The 22655-nt window shown below is 54.4% G+C and overlaps 1 pseudogene; it reads right to left on the reverse strand.

Moving 5' to 3' along the window:
* Positions 1-1403: 1403 nt before the first annotated feature.
* Positions 1404-16033, reverse strand: LOC130029918 (calcium homeostasis modulator protein 1-like; annotated as a pseudogene).
* Positions 16034-22655: the final 6622 nt, after the last annotated feature.

Here is a 22655-nt window from a genome sequence, read left to right on the forward strand (position 1 = left end):
GGACACAGAAGGAAGCACAGGAACCACCAAACTAACCTGCATGTATGAGGTTCCGGGCTCAACCCCAACACACCAAAAGACAAACAAGCACAATGCTGCCACGGAGCGACTCGGGTTCATTGATGAGCAAGACTGGGGTTTCGAGGACATTAGAAGAGTGGGGGGGGGAAGCCCCTCTTCTCCCTCCAGTTCATCCCTTAGGACAGCTTGAGCTCCCGGGTCCTCCCGTAGGTGGGGAGAGAGAGAGGAGTGAATGGTGCCCCTCAGAGGGGAGTGTAGCACCCTGTCCTCGGCCCTCTGACTGGAGGGGAAACTGAGGCTCAGGAAACACCCTGGGGACACAGTTTGAAGCCATAGAGCCTACGCTGAATCATTCGGCTCACCCTGGCACTGAAACTCCCTCTGAGCAATTTCCCTCCACACGCACCCCAACTCAGGGCCTCCGAGTTAGAGGCCCTTTCCTCTGCGGGATCATGAGGAAAGGGGCATATTTGACTTCTGATCCTTTTGTTTGTTTGGTTTTGGGGTCACAGCAGGCTGTGCTTAGGGATCACTCCTGGCAGGACTCAGAGGACCCTCCGTGGTGCCAGGGATTTAACCCGGATTGACAGTGTGGAGGGTAATTGTCTTATCTGATCTACTCTCTCCTGGCCTGCAGCTTCTGTTTCTATGGGGCCAAGCCCTGTGGAGTTAGGGGTGTTAGAGGGGCTTTGAAGGAACCCCCATGAGTGGTCTGAATGTGCCCCCTATTCATAATCTAGTTCTGACCACCCCTAACGGCGCTCAGCTGTTATGAGGGCAGGACCTGCACCCATCGAGGCCATGGCAAGAGCCTGCAGCCTCTGGGCTGGACAGGAGAGGCAGTCAGGGTCGGGGGCCCTGGGGCAGAGGCTGCTCTCTGGGCCTGGTGCTGTGGCCCCGCGCGGCCTTCCTGGGGTCACACTTTGGCTTCTCTTGAGTGTCCCTAGATCAGGCACCTGGCCTCACCACCTGTCACCTAGGTGAGGTTCTGAGTTGGTCCATTAGGTCTGCTGTGGGCTGCCAGCTTCTCTCGAGGCTCAGCAGAGCGCGGGGTTCCTGTTCCAGATACACCCCCAGCTACCTGAGCAGAGCTGAGGGAGTAGGGCCCCATCAACACCGGGGTGGCGCAGACGCTGCGGTCAGCAGGTTCTGTGAGATGGTGAGCTGGGGAGGAAGGGTCTGGGAGCCGGCAGTGCACACTGGTCCTCCCAGCCATGCCTGGGCCGTTCTTGCTAATACTGCTCCTGGCCCCAGTGGCCCAGAAGCCCTTCTCAGTGAGGGCCTGGACAGGTCCTTTCATGGACATGGGGGGGGGGGCCGATGCCCGTGCCAGGGGGCCCGGGGAGCCTGCACCCACATGCCCGCCTCTTCCCCGGCCAGGCTCACACCTTGCTGATGTAGGTGGCCACCTCCCTGCGGGGAACCCGGGGGCTGCCCCCAACCCAGCCGTTGCCCATCAGTGGCTCGTGCTGGCCCAGGTTCAGCGGTGGTTTGCATTAGTGCCAGCTGGTGAGCAGCCGGTTGACAGCGCTCTGGTCCGTGATGCCCCGTAGCTTCTCCCTCTCCTCCTCAGCCCCGTCGGAGCTAGCCAGGGCCACCGCAGTTGCCGGGCTGGCGGGGGCCAGCTCCCCGTGGGGGTGACCCAGCTTCAAGCCATGGGTCATGGCCTCGAAGAACTGCTGGATGCAGACCTTGGCGAAGGCCTTGGCGTGCTCCGTGCACGTCTCGTCGAAGAGCTTGCGCTCGATGTCGATGTAGTGGGACCAGTACTTGCTCTTGAGGAAGGCCGCCTGCGTGAAGCAGGGCCGCACGGAGCGCACGGCGAAGGCCAGCAGCGTGGTCAGCAGCACGAAGGACCAGCCCAGGGCCTGCGGAAGGGGGACAGTCAGCAGGCATGGCTCGGGGCTACTCCCCACCTCTGGTCTGTGCAGACGTGGCCCTGCGGGCCCAGAGGACTAGGCGGGCCCAAAACTTCTATCAGGCTTCGTACTCGCCTCTGTCCGACAGACCTGAACAGACTCGCGTTTTCTTATCAGCTGGGAATCTGATTTGTACGTGAAAATTTATAGAGCTCACATGGAAGTTTGTGAACTTCCTGTAACTCTATCTCACAGTGATCCATTAAAAAGATTTAAAACTTAAACTCAATTAAAAGAAAATTTCTGGAGTTCAGATGAAACCAACTAAAGTAGAATTTGTTTTTTTGTCTTTGGGTCACACCCAGCGGTGGTCAGGGCTTGCTCCTGATTCTTCCCTCAGGGATCAATCCTGGCAGGCTCTGGGGACCGTGTGGGATGTTGGGGATTGAGCCTGGGTCAGTTTTTTTTTTTTTAAATTAGTGAAACACCATGAGGTACAGTTGTAGATTTACAAATTTTTGTGCTTGGGTTTCAATTATACAATGATCAAACACCCATCCCTCCACCAGTGCCCATTTTCCACCACCACGGGTCCCAGTATCCCCTCCCACCCCCCTTCCCCCCATCCCACCCTGCCTCTGTGGCAGGGCATTCCCTTTTGTTCTCTCTCTCCTTTTGGGTCCTGTGGTTTTCAAGAGAGGCATTGAGTGGCAATCATGTTTGGTCCATATTCTACTTTCAGCATGCTTCTCCCATCCTGGGAGGATCCTCCCAACACCCTTTATTTGGTGCTTCTTTCTCTATCTGAGCTCCCTTTTCCACTAGAATGTGCGGCTGGCCTCCAAGCCATGAAGCAAAACTCCTGATACTAATCTCAGCCACTCTTGGGTGTTAGTCTCCTATTTTGTTACTTTATGTTCGAGCCTGGGTCAGTTTTGTGCAAGGAAGGCACTCTATCCATTGTACAGTCATTCCCACCCCTCAGATGGGATTTGTAAGTCAACCCACTGAAATGTGTGAGGGGCCACGCAGCCTTCTGTGTGCTGTTCACTGGTGCTTTCTGGGTCTAAGGCCAGGAGGACCGTGAGGCTGTCTGGGGGACCCCCCCCCATGAGAGAGGAAGTGTTAGCTGCCCAGGAAATCAGAGTTTGGGATGCACCCTCAGACTGTGGGGTTCACGTTGGTTGTCTCGGTGTTGGTGCAGGCAACACAGGAGAGGGGGGTCTGGCCTTGCCTCTCACACTGCAAACACACTCTTCCAGCTCCTGCAGGCAGGTCCAGCCCCCCACACCCTCCTCTGACACCCCCAGGTTCCTGTCCTCCCATTCATGAGGGGCTGAGAGGAAGGGGGGTCAGAGGGAGAGGATGTGGAAAGGGGTTTGGGGGGGGCTGAGCCTGGATTTCCCCTCAGCAGACCCCTTGCCCTCACACTGATGGTGCCACATCATCTAGGCCTTCCCTGGAGGGGCCCCCAGGCCCTCAGTGCCCACTCCCCCCCCCACGAACTTGGGGAGAGACACACAAGGTGGGAGGTAGAGAAACGGGTTTGGATCTGGCTAGGTGGCAGCTGGGCTTGAGGGCAGGGCAGGGAGCGGTTCTGCTCTTTCTCTCTTGTCCAGGTCTGGGTGGAAAGCTCAGCACGGAGCTAGGAGGACAGTTGTGCCCCTTGGCCTGCAACAAGCTAAAGGTCCAGGGGTCCTAAGGCTGGTGACTGCTGGAGGACTTTGTTGGGGACTCCCTGGGAGAGTGGGAGAAGAGTCCCACCACAGAAATGGCCGCCCTGGACATCTGTGGCAGCGCCATGTACCTGACACGGGACTAAACCACGGGGAGAGGCTGGCACTCAGGGAAGGGGCAGTGCTCAGAGACACCCACATGGGCTAAGGGGCACCAGCACTGGCCTCAGACGTTTGCTGCGATTTCTAGCGTCAACATGATTTGTCAATAACAGCAACAGGGACAGGGAGATGGTACAGGGATTAGACACTTGCTTTGCATCTGGCTGACCCAGGGTCAGTCACTGTCACCAAGCATGGTTCCCTAAGCACTCTACCAGGAAGCATTCCTGAGCAGCTAGGAATAGCTCTGAGCACTGCCCCAGTCACTATCCACCCCCCCACAAATCAATAAAGTAAAATGATAGAAGTGGTTGAATTGTATTATTCTGAGATTCACGAGGACTTTATTACAGTTATTGAATGTAAAGGGTGAGCCCTAGAATCGTGTGTGTGTGTGTGTGTGAGAGAGAGAGAGAGAGAGAGAGAGAGAGAGAGAGAGAGAGAGTGTGTGTGTGTGTGTGTGTGGTGCGTGTGTGGTGCTGGGGTGTGAACTCCAAGCCTCATACCAGCGAGCCCTGAGTTCTGCTTCTGAGCCCATCACAACTTGCCCGTTAACTTTCGTGCTGTTGTTTTCTTTCTTTCCTTCCTTCCTTCCTTCCTTCCTTCCTTCCTTCCTTCCTTCCTTCCTTTGTGGTGAGGGGGCGTACACCCAGCGATGCTCAGGGCTTTCTCCTGGCTCTGCACTCAGGAATCCCTCCTGGCGGTGCTCATCCCTTATGGAAGGGATGCCAGTTCTGCCACGTGGCAGGCAAGTGCCTTACTCACTGTACTATCACTCCAGTCCAATTCTTCAGGCAGTTTGAAATCTTGAATCAGTGGTAAAAAATAGTTTCAGGGGCTGGAGCAATAGCACAGCGGGTAGGGCGTTTGCCTTGCACGCGGCTGACCTGGGTTTGATTCCCAGCATCCCATATGGTCCCCTGAGCACAACCAGGGGTAACTCCTAAATGTAGAGCCAGGAGTAACCCCTGTGCATTGCCGGGCGTGACTCAAAAAGCAAAGAAAAAAAAGTTTCAAATGTCTCACTGACTTGGTTTCACACTGAATAGTTGAAGAACTTTTCTTCACCCCCAGAATGTCCTCCCCATTGTTCTGTGAGGATCGTCTGATGGGAGGCTGAATATATGGGAGTTGGGGAGGTTGACCTCTAGGACCTGAGCAGGGTACCCATGTGCCCTGGCCAGCTTCCAGAGGACCCTCTGGCTCTGGCCCCAGGCACTGCTCTGCTCCTGCCTCTGCTCCAGCGCCATAGCTCTGAGTCTGGCCTCCTACCTGTCTTAGTATGTTATTTGGGGAAAATCATACTCGTTAGTGCTCTGGGGGCTATTCCAGGCTCTGTGCTCAGGAGTGACCCCTGGCAGTGCTTAGGGCACCAGGTCTGGTGCTGGGGATCAAACAGGTCAGTTGCATGCATGCAAGACAAATAAGTGCCTTAGCCCCCATATGAGCTCTCCAGAACCTCCAAGGTTCTCTTTAGGATGGTTGGGATTCCTGGAGTTCCCCTGGGAGCAGCCAGGAGTGACTCCCCACTGCCAGGTAATCAAGTCATAAAAGCATAGAGTTGCTGCTGCAGGTAAGAGTCGTGAGTTCTGGTTCTGGAGATCAGGAGGATTCAGGGTCCCCTTCTCCCTTCTCCCGGGGGGTCTTGGCCTGCCTGATTCTGTCCTCTCCAACATCTCCAAGGCCCTGCTGCATGTGGGCAGAAAACAGGGAGCCACACGGTCACTCGGATGCTGGGGGGCCCCTTGACTCCCAGAAGCCAAGCAAGCCAGGAAAAGCAGAATGCAAAGGGGGCCCCCGGGGAGCGGCCAGACCCACAGGGAAATGCCCTATTTGCCTGGGTGAGCCTGGGTGGGCAGCCCACCTGCAGCTCTGGGCGCACCCCCAGATCCACGTGGTGGCAGAGGCAGCGGTCATCAGCGAGACGGGCTGCCAGGCTGCATAAACATTTGCCTTAGTAGGATCTGGCAGCTGCCCTCTGTTCCCTGGACACCCGGGGGAGAGAGCATGATTACTGGGGCACTGAGCAGCAATGCTCCCAATATTCCCCACACCCCGTACCACTCCCGCCTCTGCTGCAGGTTTAGTGGGACCAGGACTGAGTTTGGCTCAGAAGCCCACCCCCTCTCTCGCAGTGTTCCCTGCTCTTACTCTGCCCACCATTGGGGCCTTGGTGCCCACCGTCGGGTCAGCTCGAACCTCCACGGCCAGGGGCACATGCGTGTGGGGAGAGCAAATGCGGAGAGTAGGAACAAGCCCTCTTGGCCCTGGCTCTGGATGACACTTGGGGTTCCCGAGCATGTCCCCCCCTTTTGTCTCTCTCACTCCCCCCCCACCAAATCCATTCTCTCCTGGTGCTTCCTGGAGCCACTTCCTCATAACTGGGAGACCCTCACTTCTGTCTCAGCACCTAGACTCTGCCGAGGATGGGGCACCTCTGTCGGCAGGGCCGCCCGGGTCAGTGATGTGCCTCAGTCCCAAGTGCAGTGACCTGGTTCCCCTCCTGGGCCGGGCAGTAGAGGTGGACGGAGGGAGGGTGGCCGAGAGACCTGGAGTTCTGAAAGCATGTCCTCTGGGGTCTGCAGAGGGTGGGATGCCTTTGAGGGGTGTCCAGGGCACGGGGTCTGCTGTCACAGAGCTCAGTGGTCTTTCCATGGGTCCTAGATTGGCACCTCAGCCCTGGGGCAGGACCCTTCACTGGTGTCAGGTGGGCCTGCACCTTCCTGTCCTACCTGGCTCCCCGCTGGGCTGTGAGGGGCAGTGAGGGCTCCCTCCAGGCGGGCCAGCAATCCTCTGGGTGCATTTGGAAATCCGTGCTGCCACTCTGCGGCCTGTTCCCTCCATTTCTGTGGCTGAGTGGCCCTGTCCCCTTCCCCTTCATCTCTCTCCACTTGTCCAAACTCTGTCCCGGACCTGGGACGAGCTCAGTGGGAGGACTTGAGAGTATGAGGCCTTGAGTTCAGGCCCCGACACTGACCCCAGAGACGGCTGCTCTACTCTGTGGGCTTCCTGTTGACACAGCCACGGGGGCTGTCTCAGCACAGTGCAGACAAGCGCCTTCCGGCTCTGTCACTGGAGTGTGCAGCCACCACCAGGTGTGCAAACCTCAGGGAGCTCCTGTTCTCACAGCTCTGATGAACAGGGTGCAAGACCATGGCCAAGTGGAGGGTTCCCAGGCATTGCAAAAACACCCTCAACTTGGAGAGATTGTCCAGCGGGGAGAGTGCTTGCCTTGCACGCGGCTGACCTGGGTTCGATTTCAGCATTCCATATGGTCCCTCTGAGCACTTCCAGGAGTAATTCCTGAGTGAAAAGCCAGGAATAACCTCTGAGTATAGCTGGGTATGGCCCAACATCCAAATCCTTCCCACCACCCAAACAAACAAACAAATGAACAAACAAAAAGAACCCCCAAAATTCCCAAGCCCAACATCCCCAACCAGAATAGACCTGGGTGCAGGGCTGGGGAAATGTAAAGAAAAGACTGGGGCAGGGAGGTAACTCAAGGGGAGACAGCTCAGAGGAGCCCCAGCTGTGATCTGACACCCCTGGGAACAAGCCCCGAGCACTGAGCTGGGAGCAGGTCCTGAACACTGCTAAGAGTGGTCCAAAACAAAACTTAAAACACTATTAAAAGCAAACAAAAACACTCTCTCCATTTTTTTCTTTCTCAGTTTCAAATCAACCCTCCCCTGAGTCCCCAGATCAAAGAATTTTTTTTTCCTGATTTGGGGGCCACACTGATAGTGCTTGGGGTCTAGTCCTATTTCTGCTCTGGTGTTCCTCCTGGCGGTGCTCGGGGGACCTTGCAATGCCAGGTGAGTCTGGGGTCTCCTAATCACCGGCCCCTGTGCTAAACCTCTGGGGCTCATGGCTGGCCTCAGTTCTCTTGCTGCCTCCTTTTGCTCTGGGTTCTAATTCTTCCCAAACCCGTCTCCATCCCTCTATGAGGCAGTGGGCTCCCTGAAGCCAAGCCTCATCTTGAATCAACTCCTGCCTGCTCCCTGGCATGGGATTTTTTGTGCCGGAAGTGCCACCCAAGTACTCAGCGTGAGGATTCAAGGGCGCTTGTCAGCGTTCGTGACCGTTCCCTGCCCTTGCGCTTCCTTGCAGCTTGAATGAATGGGTCACGGAGCTTCCTCCAAGCCCAGGACCGGGCACTTATCTGTGAAGACCTCAGACCTCTCCAGGCCTCCCTGGTGCCTCACCGCCCAATTCCTATCAACTCTTAGCTGAAATCTTGCCTCCCCCCCCACCAGGGACTCATGTAACATTTGCATGTCCTGATTGCAAGCAGGATAGATGGGGTGGAGGAGGCCGCGCTGCCAGGAATATCTGGCAGACTAAGCCCAGCAGAGCAGAGATGGCCGATATGGAGGAGCCTGAGCCCCAGGAACCAGAACCTGGGGTGACCCCAGCCTGCACAGTGCAGTGGGGGCAATTGCTGGATGTATGTGTATGCAGGAGTATGTGTGTGTGTGTGTGTGTGTGTGTGTGTGTGTGTGTGCACATATGTGCATGTATGCATGAGTCTGTGTAGAGAATTCCTGGCTGTGAGTGGTGTGTGTATGTATATGAGTATGTGGTGGTGGTATGTATGCGTGAGATTTCCTTGTGAGTGAGATATTCATGTGAGTGTGGATATGTGGTGTTGTGTGTGGTATGTGTGGTTTACGGTATATATGTGTGTGTTTATGTGATTTGTGTCGTGTGTGGTAGGTGTGTGAGTGTATACATGTGGTGTGTGTTGTATGTGTATGTGTGTGATATGTCTGTGTACATGTATTTATGTGTTTATATATGGTATGTATATGTATGTGGTTATTGCATGTATATGAGGTATGTTTTTATGTACCTGTAGTATGTGTTGCACGTGTATGGCATGTGTGTACATGTGTTTATGTGTGTTCAATTGATATATGTTGTATGTGTGTAGTATGTGTGTCCATGTGGTACGTGTGTGTGATACGTGTGTACATGTGGTGTGTGTGTGATATCCTATGTGATTACCTGTGGTGAGTCACTTATCAGGGAGGGGAAGGAGGGAAGGAGCCCAGATCTGCCCCAGTCCTTCCTGTCTGAACCGCAGAGGCTGAATGCTGGTTTCCCAGCAGAGTTCAACACTGATGTTCCCAGGACTCTTGTCCCTGAACCATATTCCATATCCCGTACGCATAAATGGGTCCAGAGATATTTTTTGTGAGTGTGTGTGCTTTTTTTTTGGTAATGGTGTTGGGGTGTGTGTGTGTGCAGAACACAGCAGTGCTCAGGGCTCACTCCTGGCAGGGGTTAGGGGACCATATGCGATGCCAGGAATAGAACTGGGGTCATCCATACAAAGCAAGTGCTATCCCTGCTGTACTGTGGCTTTGGCCTGGCTTGTGGCCCAAAGGTTCTCGAGCAGCAGCTTTTCTGGAATCCCCTGATCCCACCCCCTGCTGATTCCCAGCTCTGATCCATCCCTCATGCCCGGGGAAACCCCCACAAGGGTGCTAACCTCTGAGCAGGACTCCCTGGGTATGCCCTGGGGAAGAGGCAGCCTTGGACACAGAGGCTGGTCTCAGGCTTTGGGGTGGGGGCTGGCCTGGGGGGCGGGGCAGGCAGGGCTGAGGAGCTCTCAGGTGTCAAGGCACAGAACTGGCCCTCTGTCTTGGTGGTCCTTGGTTGAAGGAAGTGGGGCACTTTGAAAGTGGAAAGAGGCTGCAGAGACAGGATAGCAGGAAGGGCATTTGCCTTGCATGCTTCACACCGGGGCTCAATTCGTGGCACCCCATAAGGTCCCCCTAGCCTAGCAGGAGCAGGTTTGATCCTGAGCACGGAAGTCCTGAGCACCATTGGGTATGACCCAAAACCCAGATAGATGGATGGGGGTGGGGGAGGAGGGGAAGCAGAAAGTGCTGAGGTCAGGAAGCAGATAACTTCACATGCAGTGGCAGCAAGAGGCCCGAATCAGTCCTTTCATTTTCAAGAGGAACCCAGGGCACAGCTTGCTGGGGCTCCCTCAGAGCTGGGGTGAAGCTGCAGGGATCCAACCAGAGCCCTGAGAATGAGCGCAAGCACAGAACAACCTGGAGGGCCAAGTAGTGGCCAAGCCAGAGCTCCTGTTCCAACTCTTATTTACATATTTATTTATTTATTTGGGGGTGGGGAGCACACCCAGAGCTGTTGAGACATACTCCTGGCTTTGTGCCCAGGGGTCACTCCCGGTGGGACTCCAGAGACCATGTGACATGGCGGGGAATGAACCCAAGTCGGCCTCTTGCCTTAGCTGCTGTCATTGCTCCAGCCCCTGATTCCAGTTCTTCCAAGACCTCAGGAAACTCAACTTCCGGAGGCCTCAGTTTTCTCATCTGAAAAATGGTCCTGGGTCTGGGAAGACTGCTCTGTGTTAGAGGCCGGCACTGCTCCTGACAGTGACCCCAAGCACTGCACCACAGGTAGCCCTGAGAACCGCCACCAGGTGTGGCCCCTAAACCAAATCAAACCAAAAATTATCGGCCGTAGAGCACCTATGCTGCATGTGCGTGAGGTCCTGACTCGAACCCGAGCACAGAAAAAACAAAAAACCAAGTAGAATTAAAACATGGAGCTCATCAGAAGAATGAGCTCGAAGGCGGAGCGGCCACTAAGCTGGTGCCACCCGCCTGCATGGCACCTACAGATGCTGGCTGTCGGAGAGGCGCCGCGGAGGGTGTTCGGAGGAAATGTCTCTCACTTGCAATTATCTCTGAGAAACCCACAGCGCTTCACTAGGTCACTGGGAGCTGCAATGCGTCAGGACACAGAAGGAGTCAGCACGGCGCCCCCCACATAGGAACATCATGGAAGCAGGTGCCAGTGTCATTTTTATTATTATTATTATTATTATTATTATTATGAAACACGAAAAGCTGTATCAGGAGCCCAAGGCAGATCTACTCAGACTCTTGCTCCTCAGTTTGCCCCCCCCCCAAGAACAGAGCACCAGTGTTCCCTGGGGCTGGGAGACCCCACTCAGCCCCAGCCCCTGACTTGCTCTTCTGGGAGAAGCTGAACCCAGCACAGTCGTGAGGGCAGCGGCTTTCGTGTACACGAGATCACGCCCAGAAACGTGACTGGGGATGTCAGCTCTTGCGGGGACAACTGGCCCTGCCTTGGCGTGTCCCCAGTATAGAGAGTGGGGATCTCAGCTCTCTGGGGGGGGCGTGCTGGGCTGCCCTGGGATGCCGCTCCGTTTAGCCAGCTCCCAGCTCCTTTCGCTTGGCATCAGGTGCTGGGGTCTCTACACTTCTGTGTGTTGGGGCCCCCGGGGGTCAGGGGCAGCCGTGGGCGGGCGCTGGCTGAGGCCACCCCCGCAGTATCCCGTGGGGCCCGCAAGGCCGAGGGGCGGCTTGCTGGAGCAACAGGTGCTCAGGAGGCGGTCCACTTGCTCGCGGCTAGAGACTGCGCGCAGCTGCGCAGTTCCCAGGACTGATGTTCCCAGGATTCTGGTCCCTAAACCATATCCCATATCCCGTACTCATAAATGGGTCCAGAGATATTTTGTGTGTGTGTCTGTGTGTGTGCTTTTTTTTTGGTGATGGTGTTGGGGTGTGTGTGTGTGCAGAACACAGCAGTGCTCAGGGCTCACTTCTGGCAGGGGTCAGGGGACCATATGGGATGCCAGGAATAGAACTGGGGTCATCCATACAAAGCAAGTGCTATCCCTGATGTACTGTGGCTCTGGCCTGGCTTGTGGCCCAAAGGTTCTCGAGCAGCAGCTTTTCTGGAATCCCCTGATCCCACCCCCTGCTGATTCCCAGCTCTGATCCATCCCTCATGACCGGGGAAACCCCCACAAGGGTGCTAACCTCTGAGCAGGACTCCCTGGGTATGCCCTGGGGAAGAGGCAGCCTTGGATACAGAGGCTGGTCTCAGGCTTTGGGGTGGGGGCTGGCCTGGGGGGCGGGGCAGGCAGGGCTGAGGAGCTCTCAGGTGTCAGGGCACAGAACTGGCCCTCTGCCTTGGTGGTCCTTGGCTGAAGGAAATGGGGCACTTTGAAATTGGAAAGAGGCTTCAGAGACAGGATAGCAGGAAGGGCATTTGCCTTGCATGCTTCACACCGGGGCTCAATTCGTGGCACCCCATAAGGTCCCCCTAGCCTAGCAGGAGCAGGTTTGATCCTGAGCACGGAGCTAAGAGGAAGTCCTGAGCACCATTGGGTGTGGCCCAAAACCCAGACAGATGGATGGGGGTGGGGGAGGAGGGGAAGCAGAAAGTGCTGAGGTCAGGAAGCAGATAACTTCACATGCAGTGGCAGCAAGAGGCCCGAATCAGTCCTTTCATTTTCAAGAGGAACCCAGGGCACAGATTGCTGGGGTTCCCTCAGAGCTGGGGTGAAGTCAGGGGCAGCAGTGGGCGCGGTGGCTGAGGCCACCCCCGCAGTGTCCCGCGGCGCCCGCAAGGCAAGGGGCGGCTTGCTGGTGCACCAGGTGCTCAGGAGGCGGTCCACTTGCTCGCGGCTGGAGACTGCGCGCAGGTGTGCCCGGCCATCCAGGGGCTCGGGCAGGTCTCGGGGCTGGGCTGGCGGGTGGTCAGTGGGCCTGTGCAGGCCCCGCGCCCGCATCTCGCTCTGCATGCTCTGGAAGAAGTGCAGCACGCAACGGTGCGCCAGGTCTCGCGCATGCTCGCAGCACGTCTCGTCGAAGAGCTTCTGCTCCAGGTCCACGTGGTTGCTCCAGTATCTGTGCTGCAGGAAGACCGTCTGGTCGAAGCAGGACCTCAGGCAGCGCGCCAGGAAGGCCAGGATAATGAGCAGCAGGGTGATGGTCCAGCCCATGGCCTGTGGGGAGGCAAGCAAGATGGAGTTGGGGGTGGGGGAACAAGTGGGCAGTGATTGAGTGTCCACGGTCTTTCCATTAGGGTTCCCGCCTGCCCTTCTGCAGATGGTTGCATCTGCCCATGGAACATCCCTCCTGTTAACCACCTGCACCCACCCTCCCGTCCATCCCTATCCTCCCATTCGTTCATCTAGTCAATCATCCCTCCCCGTTCTGCCCATCATATTTCCTCTCCGGTCAACTCTCCCCCAACCATTGTCTCAACACCATCGACCCAGCCCCTGACTGTCACCCCATCGCCCATTCCCAACCATGAACAAATTCCCCAACCAGCATCCCCTTCCCCACCATCATCCATCCCCCAAATGTCCTCTATCAGCAACCATCATCCCATCCCCAAACAATCACCCCATTTCCCAACAGTCACCCATCCCCCGACCAGTGTCCCATCCCCCAACATCCTCCATCCCCCAACCATCGCCCCATTTCCAACCATCACCCCATCCCTCAACCATCACCCCATTCCTCAACCATCATCCCATTCCCCAATAATCACCCATGCCCTAACCATCACCCCATTCCCCAACCATCGCTGAATGGGCTGGAGCAAATGCCTTGCAGTGGGAGCCTAGGTCTGACCCCGGCATGCCCACCAGGTACACTGGGAGTGACCCCTCCACTGAGCTGTAAGAGCCCCTGAGCACCTCCAGGTGGGGTCCCCAAACAAAAACCAAAACCCAAATCCAAGCAAAGTATCTCAGAGATTATTAGAAAGCAGCAAATATTGAAAAAGTTCTACCTTTCCCCGTTTCTGCTTCGAGTCAGGTTGTAGTAAATTTTCCTGGAAATTCTTACTGAAGCAGAATCTTGTGGGGTGGAAGGGTGGTCAGGGAACTTGCCTTGCACGTGGCTAACTTGAGTCTGATCTTTAGCACCACCTCTAGTCCCTGAGCACCACCAAGGGTCGCTCCTGAGCACAGAGTGAGGAATGGTTCCAGCACACTGCCAGGCATGACCCTAAACACCCACTACTCTGCAAGCAAAAGAGAAAACACTCCACTAGTTTCTCTGGTGCGTGTACCTTCGCAGTTTCTGCCCTTCAAAACCCAGAGCTGCTCTCTTTTGTCCCATCTCTTCTCTGAAGGCGCCACTCTTTGTTGAAGATACCACAGAAGCCAGAATTTCAAGTCATTGCTTTTTTTTTCTTTCTGGGTCACACCCAGCAATGCACAGGGGTTACTCCTGGCTTTGCACCCAGGAACTATTCCTGGTGGTGCTCGGGGGACCATATGGGATGCTGGGAATCGAACCTGGGTTGGCCGCATGCAAGACAAACGCCCTACCCGCTGTGCTATCACTCCAGCCCCAAGTCATTGCTTTTAATGGCATTCTTTGCTTTAGGTTTCTCTTGCATGATTTTCCTCTTGTTAATCTTTTAATTAGAGCCTCAGCTGAAAGCCTGAGTTTTGCCTTTCCTGCACTCCTGCCCATCCATCCATCTACCCATCCACCCATCTACCATCCATCCAACCAACCATGCCACACACACCCACCCACCCACACCGCCTCAATGTCCATTCACCTTTTCATCCAGCTTTTGGGTCATATTAATCGTCCCATCTGTGCATGCCCTGTCCTGTATTTTGATGGAGATAATGGACCCCAGTCTTTGCTCACTTTAGCAGTAGAAATATTGCCATGTCTAAGTGTCCCGTGGACGGATCTACAAGGGACATGGGAGTTCAGAGAAAGGAACCCCTAATCTGAACTTGGGGGCCCTGGAAACTGAGATTCTGGCTGAGAACTGAGGTGGCAGTCACACAGGATACAGCCGGGGAGCAGCTGTCTGGCGGAGGGTGAGGGCAACTCTGAAGAATCTGATGGTGGAGCTGATACTGTGTGGCCTCCCCTTCCCCCTCCCCTGAGTGATGGCCGCGAGCTGGCAGCCCTCCTGGCCCTCCCCAAACACAGAGCTGTGTCCCTGCAGTGTCCTGGGAGCATGGCTGAGGGGGTGGACACCTGATGTCGACATGCATGGCATAGAGCCCGCGCCTCCAACCCCGTCCTGAATGGGAACCCCCCAGGACCCTCTCGTTCCTTGCCTGTGTGTCTCCAGCAGGAGGGTCCCCAGGACATCGCTGTCCCTCCTCAGTCCCCACACCCACCCAGGCCCAGGGAGGGCAGGCTGAATGACCTGTGACAGGCACCGGAGGTAGCGGGACACGGCCTTCCGGGCCGGGCTGTCCTTGACCAGCTCATCCTCCTTGCAGGGCACCTTGGCCAGGAAGAGCTGCACTTGGCTGTTGGTCATGTTGGCAAAGTCCAGAAACTTCTCGGGGTCCACAGAGCAGCTGAAGGCACACACCAAGCACTTGCCGTCCAGGAGGGTCAGCAGGATCCAGACGAGCGGGGCGGCCAGCGCTCTCTGCAGCATGGAGGAGCACATATACCTGGTCAGAGAGGAGTGGGGAACTGAGGCCATGGGAGACCCAGCCCCAGGAGTGACCCTGGAGCACCGAGCTAGGAGCAGCACTGCCAAAATACCCAAACCAAAGTCACGAGACCACAGCACTGAGGACAGCTACAGAGCTGGAGGTGGGGGCGGCATGGCCAGTGTTTCCGAGAGCCGAGAGGTTCCACACTTGGGGTGTGTCAGGGAATGGATGCAGTGCCTGGGCAATAGTACATCAGGGAGGGCACTTGCCTTGCACATTACTGACCCAGGTTCAATCCCCGGCACCCCATATGGTTCTCCGAGGCCTGCCAGGCAGGAGTGATCTCTGAGAACAGAGCCAAGAGCAAGCCCTGAGCACTAATAGGGTCCCCCCACCAACAAACAAGCACGGCCAGAGGGATAGTACAGAAGGTATGGTGCTTGCTTTGCATGCGGCAGACCGGGGCTGGATCCCCGTCACCCCATAAGATCTCCTGAGAATCACCAGGAGTGATCCCTGAACACAGTCGGGAGTCAGCCCTGTGCACTGCTGGGGTGGGCCCACTCTCCCTCCATAAGAAGATGGCTGCAGTACCCACTGAAGAGTGTGGAGGGGACCTCTTGGTTTTAGGGCGATGACCTGGCCGTGTTTGTGAGGGTGAGTAGGTGGGGGGAGCTCCTAATAAAGCTGCAGGGGTGGTGGTGTTGGGGGCTTGGGATGCACCTGGAAGAGCCCGTGCAGCTGGTGGGGGTGCAAACTAGGGCCCTGGGGTGCTGGGGGGGTGTGGGGTCGCACCTGATCATGCCGGGGTCTTTCTGACGGCGCCCCGCCGGCCGGCGCCTCTCCTCCACCATGAGCACGGACTACCGGTTGGCCAGGAGGCCACAGAGGAAGAGCGCCAGGGTCGGCGCCAGCAGCAGGCCCAGGCCGTAGGCCGCGTTGTAGCGTGCCAGGCAGGGGCAGTGGACATCCAGGGAGGCGTAGAGCTTGACAGTGCCCGCGGCCAGCAGCAGGCAGACGCCATTCATCACCGACTCCGAGCTGGCCTGGAAGTGCTGGAAGAGCAGGCGGAGCTTGTCCATGGCTGCGGGAGTCGGGGTCTGCAGGTGCCTCTGCCGGTCTTCCAGGAAGGGCCCGAGGTGCAGGAGGAGAAGCAGCGCCCAGCCCGGGTGCCCTAGGGCTGGCCAAGGCAGGTCCCCACCACGGCTGCCCAAAGCTGCTCCTCTCCGCTGGCCCTGTGTGGGACCCGGCTCAACCGCCAGCCAAAGCACCTCCAGGCAAATGGGCCCTTCCCGGTCCTGCAGGGGCAAGGGGTGGGGGAACAGGCAAATTCAGGGTGTGGCAAGGCCCAGGTGCTCACGAGTGGGCTTCCAGTCCCTGGCGTCGGTCAGCACCATCTGGTTCTGCTGAGTCCTGATTCCAGCATCTTCCAAACTGGAGGAGGTAGGAGCGGCTCCTGGATTAGAGGGTCTTGGGGAAGACATCAGACCCCCTGCCAGCAGTGGTCAGCGAAGGCCAGGGGCCAGGCCCAGGGGCCAGCACAGACGAAGACATGGAGGGGAGGCAGTGTTACTGGGGCCATGTGCTCTGGGCTATGGGGTGGGGTGTATGTGTGTGTGTGCACGCATGTGTGTGTGCATGCGTGTGTGTGTGCGTATGTGCATGTGTGTGCATGTATGTGTGTGTGTGCGTGTATGTGCATGCGTGTGTATAGTGTGTTTGTGAGTGTGTGGAGGGAGTTAGCATTCCCATGGCTGCTTGCAATTCTCACCTGTTTGGCTCCTGAGCACCACCAGGTGTGGCCCCAGGAGAAACAGCCGGACACGCTCTTCAACCTCATCCCTCCCTCTCTGTTTCTCTGTGGAGCAAGCGGCAGGCACCTGGGTTTTACTACTCTTCTGCCACTGTCACTGTCACTGTTCTCCCGTTGTTCATCAATTTGCTCGAGCAGATCCAGTAACATCTCCATCGTGAGACTTGTTGTTACTGTGTTTGGCGTGTCGAATACGTCACGGGTGTCTTTCCAGGCATTGCCATGCAGGCGAGATACTCTCAGTAGCTTGCCGGGCTCTCTGAGAGGGGTGGAGGACTTGAACTTGGGTTGGCCGGGTCGTCCCCATACAAGGCAAACGCCCTGCCACTGTGCTATCACTCCAGCCCACTCTTCTGTATGTTACCCAATTCTGCCGTATTCTGCGTTCTTTGAGCCGGTTTGTGTATGGGAGGGGAGGGGGGGCATTGGGAAAGGAGTGACCTGTGTGAGGGGATGTGGAGAGGGAGCTGAAGGGAGCTGGGACACCCTCTAGGGCCTGCAGGCTGATGGGCCAAGAGGATGAGGGCATTCGACAGAAACCCTCCCAGGCCAGATACCCTGTCCCAGGTTCCTAGGGAGGGCAGGGGCCCTGACAGGCGGGCTGTGGCCATCCAGAGATAATGGGAAAGATGAGGGGCTTTGCTCTCCTGAACACCACCTCAGCAGGGAAGGGGGCCCATGAATGCGACTAAGGCCCGTGTCAGAGGGAGTCAGGCTGGCTGACATTGATGGTTTTCCTTCTGCAGAGATGCCAAGTCGGGGTGATCTGGGTCCTCTTCTCTCCTATCTCTGCCCAGAGTCAGGAGACCTCTGAGGCCTTCCTTGGGGCTAGAGGCATTAGGAGTCTGGGGGAGAAGGCCCACTGGGAGGGGGCGTCCCAGCTCTGAGGCCCACTTGTGTGTGTGCCGGCTGTGCTGGGGATCGAACATCTGATTGGCCTCGTAGCGACAAGTAGCTGCCTGTGCCTGGGTGCTGCGCTGAGGGTGTTGCCCCCGGTGAAAAGCAGTGCTCTGAGCACACTGTGAGACTGAGTTCGGGGGTTTCTCTCAGTCCCAGGAGTGAGTTTGCGAAGGTGAGTGTGACCCTTCTTTTGGAGGGTCTAGCCAGTGAAGGTGGGACCAGGGGATACGGGTGGAGCGAGGACCCTGACCTTGTCACAGGTCCTGTCTCAGGCCGCAGTGTACTAAAGTGATTCCAGTCACGCAAACGGTTACAGAGAGGAACGTCTCAGAGGTGGAAGCGGGGTTTGTTTCTTCTCTGTCAATTTTTAACTTTTTTTTCTTTTTACCTTCCTCTCCTTCCTTTTCTTTTCATTTTTGGGCCACGCCTGGCGATGCTCAGGGGTCACTCCTGGCTCTGCACCCAGGGATTACTCCTGGTGATGCTCGGGGGACCATATGGGATGCTGGCCACAAGAGCCCTCCTCTCTGCACTATCTCTCCAGCCCATTTTCTGATAGGTTTTCTTTATTTTAAAAAAATTATTATTATGTGGCTGGAGCTATAGCACAGCGGGTAGGGCGTTTTCCTTGCACGCGCCCAACGCGGGTTCGATTCCCAGCGTCCCATATGGTTCCCTGAGCACCGCCAGGAGTGATTCCTGAGTGCAGAGCCAGGAGTAACCCCTGTGCATCCCTAGGTGTGACCCAAAAAGCAAAAATAAAGAAATAATTATAATAATTATTTTTATTATTACTTCTTAGGTCACACCCGGCAATGCACAGAGGTCGCTCCTAGCTCATGCACTCAGGAATTATTCCTGGTGTGCTTGGGGACCATATGGGATGATGGGAATCGAACCCGGATCGGCGGCGTGTTGGCCGCGTGTAAGGCAAATGCCTTATTCTCTGTGTCATCGCTCCAACCCTCTGATGGGTTTTCTGGACCGTGAAGTCTCTCACCGCTCAGGGCAGCTAGAAAGATCTCTCCCCCTACCTAGAAGCTCTTTGATGTTTGGAAAGAGCAAAAGAGTGATATTGATGTTAAGGCAACTGACTAAGGGCAGGGCCTCCCGCCACCCCTCCCAAGTTTGCCTGGGCGTGGCCGTCGCATGGAGTGCTAGCGCCACCAAGTGGTGATTTTCGAGAAATGGCAGGAAAGGGGGAGGAGCAGGCTGGAGAAAACTGTCCACAGGCTCCCCTCACTGGGAGAGCACCCTACTCTCACTGCCAGGCGCCTGTGGGTGAAGGTCGGAACAAACAGGAGCCTCTGGGACCCTCTTGAGTGAGGTGGACAGGAGCCAGTCATCACTGCCAGCAGGAACGGAGAAACGCCTGGTGTTGGGGCTAATGGGAGGCCCCCTCGCTGGAGAGGTGCTCGCTGACCCTGCTGTCCTCTCCATTGTGGCCGTGAGGATCTTTCCAGTTTGTATGTAGACACACTTATCGCACGCCTCGGGTCTCTGGGCTTGATGGATCCTTAGAAAGGCTTTCCTACAAGTAAAGGTCACTCAGCACATCTCTGAGAGGGCCCCGAGATAGCCCGGGGCCAAGGTGCTGGCCTTGTGCAGTGATTCCCCAGCTGGGAGCCAGGAGTAGCCCCTGAGCGCCACTGGGTGTGAGGCCTCCCCCCACCCCCTTGCCCCAATCTATGAGAGAAAGAGGCTGCTGGGGAATGTTTCTTTGATTTGGAATCTATTCTCTTTCCATTACTGGAATTTGTCCTGCACACCCTGGCTAGTTCCTGGGCCACTGGGTCAAAGTCCCAGGGAGTCCTCAGGAAGGGAGACATCTGGCTTTCGAAGTGTTGGGATCGGGAGTTCCCTGGCCCTGGGAGGCGTGGAGAGACCAGATAGACACAATTCCTGCAGGAGTAAAAACGGGGTTTATTTAGACCAGCATGCTGGGGCTCCGCAGCATACCCCAAAAACAGGCAGTGGCTGAGAGCCCCGAACTTCTTCAAAGGGGATCTTATATAGGCCTTCACTGGCCGTTACAGCAAAGCCCGCGCATTTCATAGCCAATAGATTTGTAACAGCATATACTTTCTTAACCAATCCATTTAAAAGTACCTCACTCCTTAGCCTATAGATTCAAAGATCAGCATTTACGTATATCGATTGTCAGCACAAGCAAGGTTATAGCTGGAATCATTAAGCCTTAGGTAATCTCCCTTGACCATCCTCGTTTTGTGTTACCCAAGTCTGCAGGGTGCTTTAGTGAGACAATACATTCCAGGAAAGGGCAATTTCCCCCAACCACCAGCATCCTGAGTTAGCCTTTACCCAAATCTGCAGGGTGCTTTACTGAGACAATACATTTCAGGGACAGTAAATACACCTGAATCTTGTAGAAAGAAGTTATGCCCTGTTCACTTTGCAAGTCCCCTCTCCCCCAGGTGCAAAGCAGCCAAGCAGTTTTACAGAAAGCAATGTTGCAAGTTAGCTAAAGTACACAAAAATTTGATGCCCTAATATGGATTCTTTCATTCCCCACTTCTTTTCATGAGCATCTCTAATCCTAGAGATCGTGGGGGGGTCGGGGCCTAATTCAAGGACCCGTGGTTAAGAGTAGCTTCCCTCAGTGGGTAGAGTCCGGTATTGTTGCCCCGAATTAGGAGGATCTTCAAGACTCAAACCAATTCTCCCAGGCTTCTCCGACGTCGTTCAAGGCCTTCCCGTAGCTTGGCTATAGAGTCTCTGACAACCTCAGTGTGGTCTGCGTAGAAACAGCATCCCTCCACCAGATCAGAGCAAAGCCCTCTGTTCTTGAGGAACAACAGGTCGAAGGTCGAGTCCTCTCAGGTTTTGGGAGACTATCTCGAACAGGGATGTGAGAGATTTCTCGATGAGGTCTTAAAAAGAGTTAAAGCAACAGAAACCAAAGCAACATAATGCCATACCCATCTCTATCATTAAAACAATGAAAAGGATTAACTCTACAAACAGGTTTGGTTGATAATATAACTTCCTGTGTTCAGATTTTTCTAATGGTCACAGAAACACCAAGCCATTCTCTGGCTTTCTCAGTACAGACTGGAAAAGCTTCTGCCCATATACTGAAGCTATCAATGAGAACCAACATATATTTATACCTTGAACATATGAACATTTGATCATTTGTATAAGGTCAAGCTGCCGATTCACCTCTAAGTTCCTTGATGCTGAACAGGTGTTAGGAGAGGAGGCTCAGGATTTCCACTAGGTTCATTAATGGCACAGAAAGCACAGTTCTGAATTACTTCTATCTTACTTGCTGTTCAGTTCCTCCCCATGGAAGATGGTTCTCACTAGTGTTAAAACATAACCCTTTAATAATATTCCATTGCATTGGTTCAGGAGTTGTTAATCCCATGATGCAACAGAAATTAAGAGCTGATAATATTCTTGTTCTCTCCAAATGACTGTTCACAGAAAATGAGATGCAATAAAGTATAGAAAGAAAATTCACAGTATTTTAGAACTAGATATTAATCTACTCTAATTTAACCAGTTTAGATGCCTTTCTCGACACTTTGGCCAATTCAGACCGGGGGAAAGCAATTCTGCACTTTGAGATGAGCTTCACCCTAGTAAAGCTCTGGCTTTCAATGCTCGTATCAGACTAGTGACAGCATGTATAATATTGAGTTCCCTTTACAGATTAGGCTGTTTTACCTACAGACAGTAAACTAAATTTTATCTAAATTTCCCCAAAGGGGGTACCTTTTAGATCAAGATTAGAATACATTTATTCAATCACCTCTGTAGAATTAGAATCTGATTCTTACAAAAAGCAAGTTACAGAAACATGGTTTTCTCTCCACCTTCATTTTAAAACGTTGCAAGATAGTTTAACAAACCTGGCTTGTTCTTTTGCATAAACACAGTAAGATTAGAGAACTCTCCATTTGGGATACCCAATTATTTACTGAGAAGTCCTGGGGATCAGCTAAAGACAGGAGACACAACAATAGTGGCATTAATCTTCATTAATCTTATCTGGCACGTCAGAGCTACCCAGGCCTGGCCAGAAGATGTCCCGCGATGTCTCGAGCCCTTGGGTTGTGGCTTTGGTCCTTGTTTTCCACAGAGATGTCCTGGCAGAAAGGAATCCATCCCATCCCTTCTTCAGGGCTGGGAGAAATCCTGGTTTCCAGGTTTTTCCTTGACGCTGAGAGTAGGCCCAGACTGAGTTAGTCATTGCAGAGTCCTAGATTCCTCATTCTCCATAGCAGTGATGGTTTCCAGTCTTTTCTCGAGCCAGCCTGCCTCTAGGGTCGCTCTGAGGTTTGTAGGGTTCTTGAAACAGTACCTGTTAAATCCCTGCTCCTGTCATTTAGACAGATCCCCTGACTGTTTCCCTGGAAGAGGGCTTTGGGGTCCCATGGCTGGTTTTTCCTGTCTGCATGAGGGGTAGACCCTATTACAGAGAGGAAAGACTTATCTGGATTTATGCAAACCAACATAGTGCCATGAAACATCAAAAAACATACTGAAGGTACAAAAGAAGAGAAAAGCAAGTATTTCACTTTACTCACAGAGATGTAATACACCTGTTTGCTGTGGGTCCTAGTCAGAGAAGCTAAAATCTGTAGAGATAAAGCATACCGTTTAACATGTTTTTAATCCCATGTCAAAACCCTTGATTTCTGCAACTTTTGAAAAATTCAATGATCTTAAGAGCACTGCAACAGGAGTCCAGATAATCCATCAATCATCTTTACCATAGATCTTACCACAAAGGTGCTAGAAGAATTCTGCATGTGATTTAAAGCGTTTCTTATAACAGTTTGACCAGTTCCTTTTCTTTAGAACAACCTCAAACCTTCTACACATTCCTTTACATACATTCTGTAACTTTCATTCATTTAAAAATCAATTTCACTTTAACAGAATTCCTTTCCTTTCTTCCCACTGACGATATCTCCATCCATTATCTTTCTGACTTATGGCATACATCTATAGTAGTACAA

This window comes from Sorex fumeus, unplaced genomic scaffold (genome assembly GCF_029834395.1).
Source record: "Sorex fumeus unplaced genomic scaffold, SorFum_2.1 ptg000043l, whole genome shotgun sequence".
NCBI lineage: Eukaryota > Metazoa > Chordata > Mammalia > Eulipotyphla > Soricidae > Sorex > Sorex fumeus.